At 36.2% G+C, this 13,341-nt stretch overlaps 2 pseudogenes; both read right to left on the bottom strand.

Moving 5' to 3' along the window:
• Positions 1-7,027: 7,027 nt before the first annotated feature.
• On the bottom strand, positions 7,028-7,540 carry LOC149191018 (putative methyltransferase At1g29790 pseudogene; annotated as a pseudogene).
• Positions 7,541-9,833: 2,293 nt separating this feature from the next.
• On the bottom strand, positions 9,834-10,346 carry LOC149191017 (putative methyltransferase At1g29790 pseudogene; annotated as a pseudogene).
• Between the last annotated feature and the right edge of the window lie 2,995 nt (positions 10,347-13,341).

Raw genomic sequence — 13,341 nt, 5'->3', positions numbered from 1 at the left:
ATATTGATTGTTTATCTATAAGATAAAAATAAAAAATATTAAAAAAATAGAAAGATAGTAAATCAATCAATACCCTATTGCATGATAATAATTAAAACTTAAGCTCAACAACTAAGTTATGTTTGTTTAATTGAATATAAACAATTTTACAATTTTTTTTAATATTGATGTGAAAAGAATGATTGATTATAATATTTATTATTATGATTGATTATAATCTTTATTATTCTAAATATTTTCTATATAAATAGAAATTTATTAAAATAAATATAACCTTAAAAAATAATAATTTTTTTTTTTTTTTTTTAAATTATAAACCCAAAAACAAATTACCATCACTGAATATTTATTAATCATATATAAATTTGAAATTCCAAACGTAGATATACCAATACCGTTGTTCACCTACTCTTTAAATCAAACAAAAACAATGTGTGATAAGGAAAAATCCTCTTCAAAAGCAACCAGACAATACCATTAATTTCTAAACTCTGAGTAGAGTACATACACAATCCTTAAAAGCAACAAGACAATACCATTTATTTCGAAACTCTCAGTTGAGTACAAAATGTTACTATTAATTTCGAAACTCTGAGTTGGATTCAAAATGTTTGTAATTAAAGCCATGGTACGATGTCTCCCCACAGGCCACGTAAGAAGATGGCTTCATGTGGGCTTAGTGCCATCCATTTTCATTCAATTATACAAATATGCCAATGATGTCCATGTTTGTAATTAAAGCCATGGTACGATGTCTCCCCACAGGCCTTAGTGCCATCCATTTTCATTCAATTGTGCACATATGCCTTCATGTGGGCTTAGTGCCATCCATTTTCATTCAATTGGTAAGAAAATGTGGGCCGATGTGGTAAGAAAATGGCTTCATGTGGGCTTAGTGCCATCCATTTTCATTCAATTGTGCACATATGCAAATGATGTCACTGTTATCCCAGATTCTCCATCATTCGGCCAAATTAAGTTAAGCTCCAAAGCTTTATACTAAACAGCGCATTCACATGCAATGCATTGCATGACATCGCAGAGAACGGAATGAGAGTATGGAATAAACCTATATATAAAATTTGGCAGGTATGTACAAAACAACCCCGTAGGATTCTCCATCATTCGGCCAAATTAGGTTAAGCTCCAAAGCTTTATACTAAACAGTGCATTCACATGCAATGCAGGGCAGCCAGAGAACGGAATGAGAACATGGAATAAACCTATATATAAAATTTAGCAGGTAACTACAAGACAACCGCGTAGGTATAAATCAACAGAGCAAATTGACAATCTAACCTAAATGCTTTAAATTTATCATATAGTTTTTAAATTATGGAGCAATAAATTATGGAGCAATAATATGTTTAATTTGATATTCAATAAGATTAAATATAAATAAATTAAATTATTAAAAAAACAACACATTTTAATTTACAAAATTTAACTATTGATTTTTTTATCAAATTTATGATTTTACCAAAACATAATACAATATCTACTACTTGTAACATAAATAATAATATGCAATGATCAAAGATCCAAATTCAATATAATGAACCAAAAAGAAAAGTACCCATTTATACATCAACTCTCATTACTTGTGTAAGAATCTAAATAGGATAAACACTGAATCTAATTCTTTATTTTTATATTTTTAAAGCTGCTTGCAACATTTATTTACTGGAATTAGATAAGTACGGATTTATAAATAAACTCTCATTACTTGTGTAAGAATCTAATTAGGATAAACACTAAATCTAATTCTTTATTTCTATATTTTTCTATGTTGCACGAGTTTCTGGAACTTGGGAACGTTGGGAACTTGGGTACGGGTGTCTGGAACGGCTAGAGGTTTCCCCAAATTTTCCAGGAAACGGCTAATTGGGAGCGGCAATATTATATAATAAAAAAATAATATATATAATCAAAAAAATATAATAAAAAAGACTGCTGCCATAGCAAAAAGATATATATGTTGACATATGTTACCAAAAATAAGTGTTGACATATGTCTCCTACGTTACCAAAAAGATATAATATTTACCAATACGGTGAACCTTTACTAAAATTACATTAATATAAGTTATATAAGTTACAGAGGTAAGAAAAAGAATTTGCAGATAAATCTCTAAAAAATTTAGTGATCCATAACAAATTTAAAGGCACTTTTTTACTAGTGTAGTGTAGATACCAATTTTAAGTTTGAAGCCATGTCTTATTATTTTCTTTTGAATTAATAGTTGCATTGTATACATATTTGAGTAAAATGTTGAATCGTACATGTAAATGTTTAAGCCATGAGCTCTCCGCCTAAATTTTTAAATGCTGCATTCCCAAACAACTCGAATATATAAAAAACAAAAACAAAAATAAAAATAAAATATGCTTGATTTGTTTTTTTACCTGAACTTATGAAAACGAAACAAGTAAACAAGTAGTTTATTGCTGAAGGGCAGCGCTCCAACTCTCAACACACTTAGCTCTCTCAACACACTCAGCTCTCCGCTCTCAACACACTTAGCTTTCCGACAACTAAAGCTCTCAGTGAAAAGAGGTGTAGCAACCAGCATTTATGGAAAAACTGAAGGGTTGTTTTTGGCGCCAAAAACATTCCCGACCATTCATATCCACAGAAACTGGTGGAAAGACGAATAGTGCATCGTCTATTAATAACAACTGCGTATTTCCCTTTCTGATCATACAGTGTGTAACAGTGCGTCTTTCTCTGCCCAGGTCCTTTTCTTTGGGGTTTACAGTATTTTTGACTTACCATATTGTTAGTAATCCACTATACAATTTCATGGGTGAATTCAATTACTAAATTCTGCAATTTCGCGCGTGAATTCAAAGTGAAAATTACTAAACTAGCATTTGCACCTTATGTTGCAAAGGAAACGCCGTAAGGCATAGAGTGGGGAAGAATAGAGGCATGTATAGAGTGGGGAAGAATAGCATAGAGTGGGGAAGAATAGGGACATGTGAATGGACATTGTTGAAAGCAAGGGTGGATGATACTGAGTTACAATTGCAATAGTTAGTTATGTGTATTCTGAAAATGAATATTTTGTAAATAATAATAGTTTGTGGAAGAATTTATAAAAAGTATGCCATCAACTACACAATTGATATCTACAAAAATAGAAGGCTAGAAAATAAGAATTTTAATTTATAAGATCCAATTTACATGGTTGGTCAACATGTAGAAATCCCTTGTGTCATCGCTCTGTCCAAGTGGGGAATAATAATATGACAGTCGAATCACTATTGTGATAGATTGTTGTTGGCTGAATGACTTGCAATTGGCTTTCAAGCTACTGGTTCACCACAAGTTGGATCTACAAAATATTAGTTTTATTTGAAGAACAAATAAAGCTAGGATAAAAGGTCCAAATTTCTGAAATTATTAGTTTCTTCCTTCCCCACCTTTCCATTGTTGTTATTATTATTATAATACTAATAAAATATTATTATTATTACCAGATAGCTCCTTGGATGTCGTCAAACAATTAATATTTATTTTATTAGAACAAATCAAGGTACAGTCATGTACGCTCATGAAGCCCAAAAGGCATGACCTTTGACCCACATTGAATTGTATAAATATAAGATGAGTTCACTCCATTTTGGCATCAACACACATGATCTTTCCTCTCATGATGGATTCAACTTTCTTTGAGAAACTATCTCTCTCCCATACGTGCAAATTTCTGGAGGACGAATTTCCTATGATTTTCTGCAGTTGACTTTCCTAGTACACAGAGCAGCATTGACTAGGCACTTTGACCAACTGTTTGACTGCGACTTTGATGGATTATTACTCTGCCAGCTAGGTCGCACTTGTGAGCAAAGGAACCGATCACAAACTGAGGTGTTTGACCACAGGTCTGAGGCAGGTTTAACTGCAGACTGTTGACCAAGTTTTGACCAGACTTTTGAAGGCTACCTTGACTGCATTTTGACTACCTAGAGAGGGTGAATTTCTCTCTCTTTTTACCAAATAGATTGGGCTAATTTGACTGAGCTGTTAACCGTTGACTGCTGATTGGTTAGGATAGCTTTGACTATTGTTGACTTCTGCATATGTGACTTTGACTTTTGGACATTTGATTGGGATCATCTATGCCAAGTCAATATATTGAGTTTGACTAATGTATCATTGTACTTATGGATTTCTCTCTCTATGAACATTTGATATTATCAAGAAGAAAAGATCTGCGAGTTTTCCCCCTTGTCGGGTTTTGCCCTAGCTTTAAGTTTAAATCATGGTGTCCTCTTGTCTTGGCTTGTCTTTTGCATTTATGTTTGATGTTTTTTCATCAGTTACTGTCATGTGATAATGGTCAACGTGATTGCTAATGGATTAATGAAGTAACTGACCTCTGACCTAAGCAAAGAACATGTTAACTCAAAAATTAACATGGTATTAGAGCTAGCTGAGGTCAAGCCCAAGCAAGAGGAGGAATGCAATCTCAAGAGATTAAGCAGTGGACTGTTAATGTATTTGAAGTATCTTGTTGCAAGCCTTAGAAATCATGAGAGGTCTCGAAAAATAATACAAGTCTAGGTATATGCAAGAGCTGGGCTAAATAGCTCATGAAGGCCATTAATCAAATCTGAAGATGTTAAAGTCCTCCTTCAGTAGCTAAACCATGTGTCATGATAAGAAGTCAATGAAGAGTTTTGTTTTAAGAATTTGTTGATCTGAGTCCAATCTTCTCACTGGATAAAGCAGTCAACAATATGTTTGAAGATCTGATCCCTTTGGCACCTCTGCATTAGAATTCTGAAGCTAGCAGTCCTTCCATCCAGTGACCTGTGCTCACATAAGTTCAAGTCTTGTAAACAAAGATGTCCAACAAGCAAAGTTATTGAGGATCAAACAAGTGACCCTAGGGATACATATATTTATTTGGATTTGATCAATGAATTAAAGAGAGTCCTATGGAGCAATGAAGAACCAAGTTGTTGGCCTAGTTCTCTGAACCATTAAGAAGGAGCCAAGTGTTCCTATTGTTCTGAGCATAAGAAACAATAAAGGTCTGCTATGCAATGGAGCTATCTCTCTTTTACATTCTGGGCATAAGTATGCTTTTGGATAAGTCTTTTGAAAATAACTTTATTCTCCTAAGAGGCCAAGAAAAGTGCAAGAACACAAGAATATGCCAAAGGTCATTTCATGAAGCAAACCTTGGAGAAAGGATTACTCTGTTCTCGATCTTGTGGTATGGAGGCAGAAATTTTATGGCTCGATGAACTCTGTCTTAAATTCTCTCTCGCTCTTCAATTCAGACAGTGAATCCGACCTATTCATGCCTCTTTGTTCTCTGAGTTACTGAAGAGAAAAAGTTTTGTTAATGTCGATTGTTTTATCTAAGAAGATTCCTACTTATTCCTTGTGCTTGTAATAAGGCCAAGAAGCCTATGTCACATAAAGCACTGCTATATACTATCATGCTCTGTGAATTTGGCCGACCAATATAGGTCATTGGGGCTGTGATTTCTTGATCTCCGGGCTATAAAAGAAGAAAGGTGGTGGACTTCTCATTCCACATATTTGTAAGGAAGTGGAGAATCTTTTAAAGGACAGTCCTAAGGCCCTTCATAATTTAAGGAAGTTGAGCTTCTGTATGCAGATATTTGCAAGCCTTGAAAAGACAATCAGTGAGCATCCTATGTCATCTATATTAGTAAAATCAAGGAACCCTATTTGTGTATTGAAGAAAAGGCGAAGTCCTTATCAATGTTAGAAGCGCATATATATATATATATATATATATATATACACACACACACACACACACACACACACACACAAGTGTTAAAAGCCTGTTCCATTCAAGCCAACTTGCAAATCAATAAGGACTATATATTCATGTCTTTGAAACCTTCATAAGAGGTGCCTTGAAGCCAATAAAAATAGAGGATGCAGTTATGAGAAGGGATGGTCCCTTTAGACATCAATCTGAAAATGATTTTTGAAGAATAGTAAAAGCCCTCCATAATGTCATTATCTAGCAGTTGATGTGATTTTGTTGAGAAGGTTTAGTGGCAACACTCCATGTGATCCTAGTTTTGTCTAGCAGCTGAAGCAAAGGAAGTTCATCCAAGAAAAGTATGCAGCTCCTTTGTGTTGGCACCATTGGATAAGGGTGACAGTACCCTTGGAAGTCTGGAAGATAGAAGAAGTGTGAGGCACTTTGGAGCAGACCCCTATAGTAGCCTGTATGAACATAAAATCAGAGGTATGGTATCTCTAAGGGTGCCTCATGAAGAACACATTGGAACAAGGATGTGCATGGATGATCCTATGTCTTGGCGAGCACGATGAGCAGAGGGAACTGTGAGGACCCTGATTTTGGCATCTTGATTAGGGCATTGGGCAATTTGATGCGTTGAGCTAGGATCTTATGAAAGACGGTCTTATGAATATGGATGCCTAGATGCAAAGGACCCCTCCTCATCATGGATTAGGTAATTTAATGCATATTACCCATTTAATCCAGTAATTTAATTCTTTTAGGTACTTTTGATATGCTACTTGCGGAGGTAATATTTCAATGTTCTTACAATAGGAAAGTCCTCCTTCAGCAGCTAAACCACGTGTCATGATAAGAAGTCAATGAAGAGTTTTGTTTTAAGAATTTGTTGATATAAGTCCAATCTTCTCATTGGATAAAGCAATCAACAATATGTTTGAAGATCTGATCCCTTTGGCACCTCTACATCAGAATTCAGAAGCTAGCAGTCCTTCCATCCAGTCATTCTGAAGCTAGAAAATCCAGAAATTCAAATTGCAGATCTGTTTTATATATTAATATGAATATGAAAATATTGGAGCCCTAAATCAAACCCAGATACATGAACCATACACTGAAAGTGGCACATATCTTAAAAACAGGCAAGGGCATCATATATATTCCCATAATTGAAAATTAAAATATATTACAGAGAGAAATGTTTATTTGTTTTAAGTTAAGGGACCTTAAGCCCATGAAACTTAAAACTGCATCTACAAGTAGCCTGCTCACTGCCTCTTAAGTGGCTTCTCCAAGACAGCAGAGATATACATTTCTTTGAGCTCGGACCCTCTATCCAACTTAGGGGCAGCAAACCATTTCAGCTTCTTATACCCTAGCTGCTCAATCATGGGCACATAGATCTTCAGCTGATCCTTTGTGCGGAAAAAATGATCTAGCCAGAACAAGCCTCCAGGCCTCAGAATCCTGTAGATATCATAGAGTACAAATTCCAGCAGCTGTGTGGGAATCCAATTGCTCAAGACATGCAAAGAATGAACAATGTCCAAAGTATTTTGAAAGAATGGCATCCTCTGTGTTATAGTGATATACATGGGAATAAGCCCTCTGGAGGCGATGAAACTGTTGAAGGGCCCATTCAAGTTCATGGAAGTCGTAATAATTGTTACATTCCACTCCCTCATTCTCACGGCGAAAGTTCCTATTCCTCCTCCGATGTCCAACCCAATTTGAATTGTCTTCTTCTTCAGATTCAAGACCTTGTCGATAGAGTAATCCATGGAGCCACCGCCATTAGGGTGCGACAGACTACAGGAAGAACACAATCCTGGTGGACTGCTTAATATCCAATACACATCATCACCCAGCCTCGCCCCTTTGAGACTCTTGCCTTCAGATAGAACACAGTATAGCAAGAATGTAACCCTGGGGGACTGCCTAGGATTCAGTATCCACAATCACCCAGCCTCATACCTTCGAGATTTAGTAGACACGCTTGGACTTCTCAAAATACATTATACCTCGTCTCCTAGCCTCGTGCCTTTGAGATTTCCTACCATTTGGGTAGGGTCCATTACAGTAAGAATGTAATATGGGTGGACTGCATAGTATCCAATATGCATCGTTACCCCAATCTCATCCCCTTTGAGATTCCTGCCATGAGGATAGGGCATACTGCAGTAAGAATGGAATCCTCGTGGACAGTTTAGTTTAGAAAGTAGACACACCCACTATTCAAAATGAATATGCACCATTTCCCATCCTCATTCCTTTGAGACTTCCTACCTTTAGGGATCAGGACAGGGCATACTACATTATGAACTGAATACTGATGGAATGCTTAGTGTCTGACATGCACCATCACACAGTCTCATCCCTTTGAAACTCCTACCATTAGTTTAGGGCAGACTACAACAAGAAAGGAATTCAAGAGGACTGCCTAGTATCTAATATGCACCATCACACATCCTTTGCCCTTTGAGACTCCTGCCATTTGGGTAGGTCACAATGGACACAAGAGTGAAAAATGAAATCCTGGTGGACTGCTTAATATTAGAAAGCGGACACACTTGCACTTCTCAAAATCCAACATGCATGATCGCTGGCCTCATCCCTTTGAGCGTTATTGCCATTAGGGTAGGGCACACTACAGTAAGAATGGCCGGATGATTAATGCCCTTATGATCTTAATTAAACAAATAACTGGCTGAATTTAATTAACCAGAAATTAAATTTCAGGCCATATCATCAATCACATAATAGCTGGAAATTAAATAGTGGAAGCATAAAACAGTTTCACACATACAGAGGTAATTTCTCCTTCAAAATCAGATTTTCATTCTTTCAAAAAAACTTACGAAGAAACCTTCATAGTGTGCTAAAATCCAGCAGCTCTATGGTCAACAAATCACCCTAAACTGAGTAGTACAGTTGGCCCGAGAGATACGACATACTGTATGTCTAGACTGTGTTGCTTTATGGATTGCACGGCCCTATCTGCATGAACATATGGAACTATTTTGTAAACTACATGGAACTGCCTAGATCCGTATGAATGTACATATCTTCTCTGCATGGTCTCTCCCTGTTGTCGTATATTCTCTCTCGCTCTTCAATTCAGACAGTGAATCCGATCTATTCATGCCTCTTTGTTCTCTGAGTTATTGAAGAGAAAAAGTTTTGTTAATGTAAATTGTTTTATCTAAGAAGATGCCTACTTATTCCTTGTGCTTGTAACAAGGCCAAGAAGCCTATGTCACATAAAGCACTGCTATATACTATCATGCTCTGTGAATTTGGCTGACCAGTATAGGTCATTGGAGTTGTGATTTCTTGATCTCCGGGCTATAAAAGAAGAAAGGTGGTGGACTTGTCATTCCACATATTTGTAAGGAAGCGGAGAATCTTTTAAAGGACAGTTCTGAGGCTCTTCATAATTTAAGGAAGTCGAGATTTTGTATGCATATATTTCCAAGCCTTGAAAAGACAATCAGTGGGCATCCTATGCCATCTATATTAGTAAAATCAAGGAACCCTATTTTGTGTATTGAAGAAGAGGCCAAGTCCTTATCACTGATACAAAGAGTTTGGACATAGTACACATATTCTACATTTCACAGCGATAAAAATAACGTGATTTTACTGTATACTGTATCTGCTTGTTATTCCATTCGTAATTCAATCTCGATGAATTCCAGTTATTTTGCAGTTTCACCATTGCAGTCAAAACCTACTAAACATGGCCATTGAATTTCAGCCCTTGACCATTACAGACGAACCATCCAAATTGTTTCAAAAATTAATGAAAACCACAGCACGGTAGAAAATCCAGAAATTCAAATTGCAGATCTGTTTTATATATTAATATGAATATGAAAATCTTAGAGCCCTAAATCAAACCCAGATACATGAACCATACACTGAAAGTGGCAAATATCTTAAAGACAGGCAAGGGCATCATATATATTCCTATAATTGAAAATTAAAATACATTACAGAGAGAAATGTTTATTTGTTTTAAGTTAAGGGACCTTAATCCCATGAAACTTAAAACTGCATCTACAAGTAGCCTGCTCACTGCCTCTTAAGTGGCTTCTCCAAGAGAGCAGATATATACATTTCTTTGAGCTCGGGCCCTCTATCCAACTTAGGGGCAACAGACCATTTCAGCTTCTTATACCCTAGCTGCTCAATCATGGACACATAGATCTTCAGCTGATCCTTTGTGCAGAAAAAATGATCTAGCCAGAACAGGCCTCCAGGCCTCAGAATCCTGTAGATATCATAGAGTACAAATTCGAGCAGCTGTGTGGGAATCCAATTGCTCAAAACATGCATAGAATGAACAATGTCCAAAGTATTTTCAAAGAATGGCAGCCTGTGTGTTATAGTGATATACATGGGAATAACCCCTATGGAGGCAATGAAACTGTTGAAGGGCCTGTTCAAGTTCATGGAAGTCGTAATAATTGTTACATTCTGCTCCCTCATTCTCATGGCGAAAGTTCCTGTTCCTCCTCCGATGTCCAACCCAATTCGAATTGTCTTCTTCTTCAGATTCAAGACCTCGTCGACAGAGTAATCCATGGAGCCACCGCCATTAGGGTGGGACAGACTACAGGAAGAACGCAATCCTGGTGGACTGCTTAATATCCAATACGCATCATCACCTAGCCTCACCCCTTTGAGACTCTTACCTTCAGATAGAACACACTACAGCAAGAATGTAACCCTGGGGGACTGCCTAGGATTCAGTATCCACCATCACCCAGCCTCTTACCTTCGAGATTTAGTAGACACGCCTGAACTTCTCAAAATACATTATACCTCGTCTCCCAGCCTCGTGCCTTTGATATTTCGTGCCATTTGGGTAGGGTCCATTACAGTAAGAATGTAATATGGGTGGACTGCATAGTATCCAATATGTGTCGTTACCCCAATCTCATCCCCTTTGAGATTCCTGCCATGAGGATAGGGCATAATGCAGTAAGAATGGAATCCTCGTGGACAGTTTATTTTTAAAAAGTAGACACACCCACTACTCAAAATGAATATGCACCATTTCCCATCCTTATTCCTTTGAGACTTCCTGCCGTTAGGGATCACGACAGGGCACACTACATTATGAACTGAATACTGATGGAATGCTTAGTGTCTGACATGCACCATCGCACAGTCTCATCCCTTTGAAACTCCTACCATTAGTTTAGGGCAGACTACAACAAGAAAGGAATTCAAGAGGACTGCCTAGTATCTAATATGCACCATCACACATCCTTTGCCCTTTGAGACTCCTGCCATTTGGGTAGGTCACAATGGACACAAGAGTGAAAAATGAAATCCTGGTGGACTGCTTAATATTAGAAAGCGGACACACTTGCACTTCTCAAAATCCAACATGCATGATCGCTGGCCTCATCCCTTTGAGGGTTACTGCCATTAGGGTAGGGCACACTACAGTAAGAATGGCCGGATGACTAATGCCCTTATGATCTTAATTAAACAAATAACTTGCTGAATTTAATTAACCATAAATTAAATTTCAGGCCATATCATCAATCACATAATAGCTGGAAATTAAATAGTGGACAGAGTAATTGACCTTTCATATGATGCCATTGTTCATTTTTATTGTCTGAAAATAACATTCATTCAAATTTAGTATGAATAAATAAGATATGATTAATTTCTATTTTCTGAAAATAACATACATTCAAATTTAGTATGAATATGTAAGACCAGATTAATTTTTATTTTCTAAAAATAACATTCATTCAAATTTAGTATTAATAAATAAGACATGATTAGAGTGAAAAATATTCCATTAATCACGATCCATTTCATTCTCATCGTCTTTTTCTGGGTGGTTTTGAATTAAAATCAACACTGCATTAGAAGAACAATTCAACTTTTGGACACCATGGTTTATTGGGTTTGTATTAAATATTCAGAATTCATTAATGGCATCATGCAACTCATCCGGTGATGAAGCTCAGATTGTGAAACCAATCTCCATGTGTGTTCTCTATGATCGTGCTTTTCGTTACTTGGCAGTGGAGTTTCGGACAAGTAGTTTTCTTTGATGTTTCACTTTCCTTCTATCAGCACCAATTATGAAAGTACTTTTCTTTGATGTTGTACTTTCCTTCTATCAGCACCAATTATGAAATTTCACTCAGCACATCCAGTGGTTGAATGTTTTGCTGGATTTACCATTTTCACAATTTCTAATGCTTTATTAAATGTGTTTCAAAACCATAGCACCTAAATCGTTGCGCAAATTTCACTCAGCACATCCAGTGGTTGAATGTTTTGCTGGATTTACCATTTTCACAATTTCTAATGCTTTATTAAATGTGTTTCTTAATCATAGCACCTAAATCGTTGTGCAAATCATTTATTTGTCAATCGAAGAGAAATTTAAATAACTTTATTATATTTTTATCACAAGAACAAAATATTTTTAATTTTAAAAATAATCACTTCATGGAAACTCAACTCATAACAAAATTAAATAAACCGCTAAAGAAGTATAATGTAGAATTTCTTAAAACACAGTCAAACATTATATGTTTTCTTCTTATGATTTGATCTCAAGTTCTACAAATATAAAAAACAATCCAACTGTAAAGAAATCCATAAAAACCCACACAAGTCACTTTAAGACAAATAATGAAAATTTGAAACCTTAGGGCGACTGAAAAACCACTTAAAAAGCATCGACCGCATTGTGGGCAATACACCAGAATGTCACGGTTTTGAGTCTACCTGTATAATTTTCGAGATTAATGCATATGAAGATTTTCTGGTCGTGATGGGCGTTGAAAACGTAGTCTCGTCATGCAATCAACATAGCCTTGATGAGCCAACTTGCAAATCAATAAGGAATATATATTCATTTCTTTGAAACCTTCATAAGAGGTGCCCTGAAGCCAATAAAAATAGAGGATGCAGTTATGAGAAGGGATGGTCCCTTTAGACATCAATCTGAAAATGATATTTGAAGAATAGTAAAAGCCCTCCATAATGTCATTATCTAGCAGTTGATGTGATTTTGTCGAGAAGGTTTAGTGGCAACCCTCCATGTGATCCTAGTTTTGTCTAGCAGCTGAAGCAAAGGAAGTTCATCCAAGAAAAGTAACTAACCATATTCTTCGACGTTTCTCCTTCACTAGCATATCATCTCATCTCCTCAATGGCTACATACAAATTCGTTGTTTCTCCTTCACTCGAACATCATCTCATCTCCTCAATGGCTACGCACAAAAATTAGAAAACAATCAGAATCTGCCACCATATTGATTATATATAAATGAGATAAACAGCCCAAACGAACAAAACGTATGCAAGAAAATGTCAGCCCTTTAAATTGAAACAAAAGCATCCCTTGTATCATCTACTTTCTCAATAGTAAATCCTCTTGTTTAACCTACTGCAAATCGGAGCTTATTTCAAATCATTCGCTAGACCAAATTAATAACCAATAATTGCCAAAGGAAAATAGAGAAAAATTAAAATTAAAACACATACCTATGTATTGAAATACGTTGAAATCGAAAAAATGGTAGAACCCTTCCGCACA

Source organism: Pinus tabuliformis, chromosome 3_1 (assembly GCF_031772625.1).
Source record: "Pinus tabuliformis cultivar Carrire ecotype Pingquan chromosome 3_1, CPIR1, whole genome shotgun sequence".
Classification (NCBI taxonomy): domain Eukaryota; kingdom Viridiplantae; phylum Streptophyta; class Pinopsida; order Pinales; family Pinaceae; genus Pinus; species Pinus tabuliformis.
Note: the sequence above shows the minus strand (reverse complement) of the source record. Positions and strands in the feature narration are given on the sequence as shown.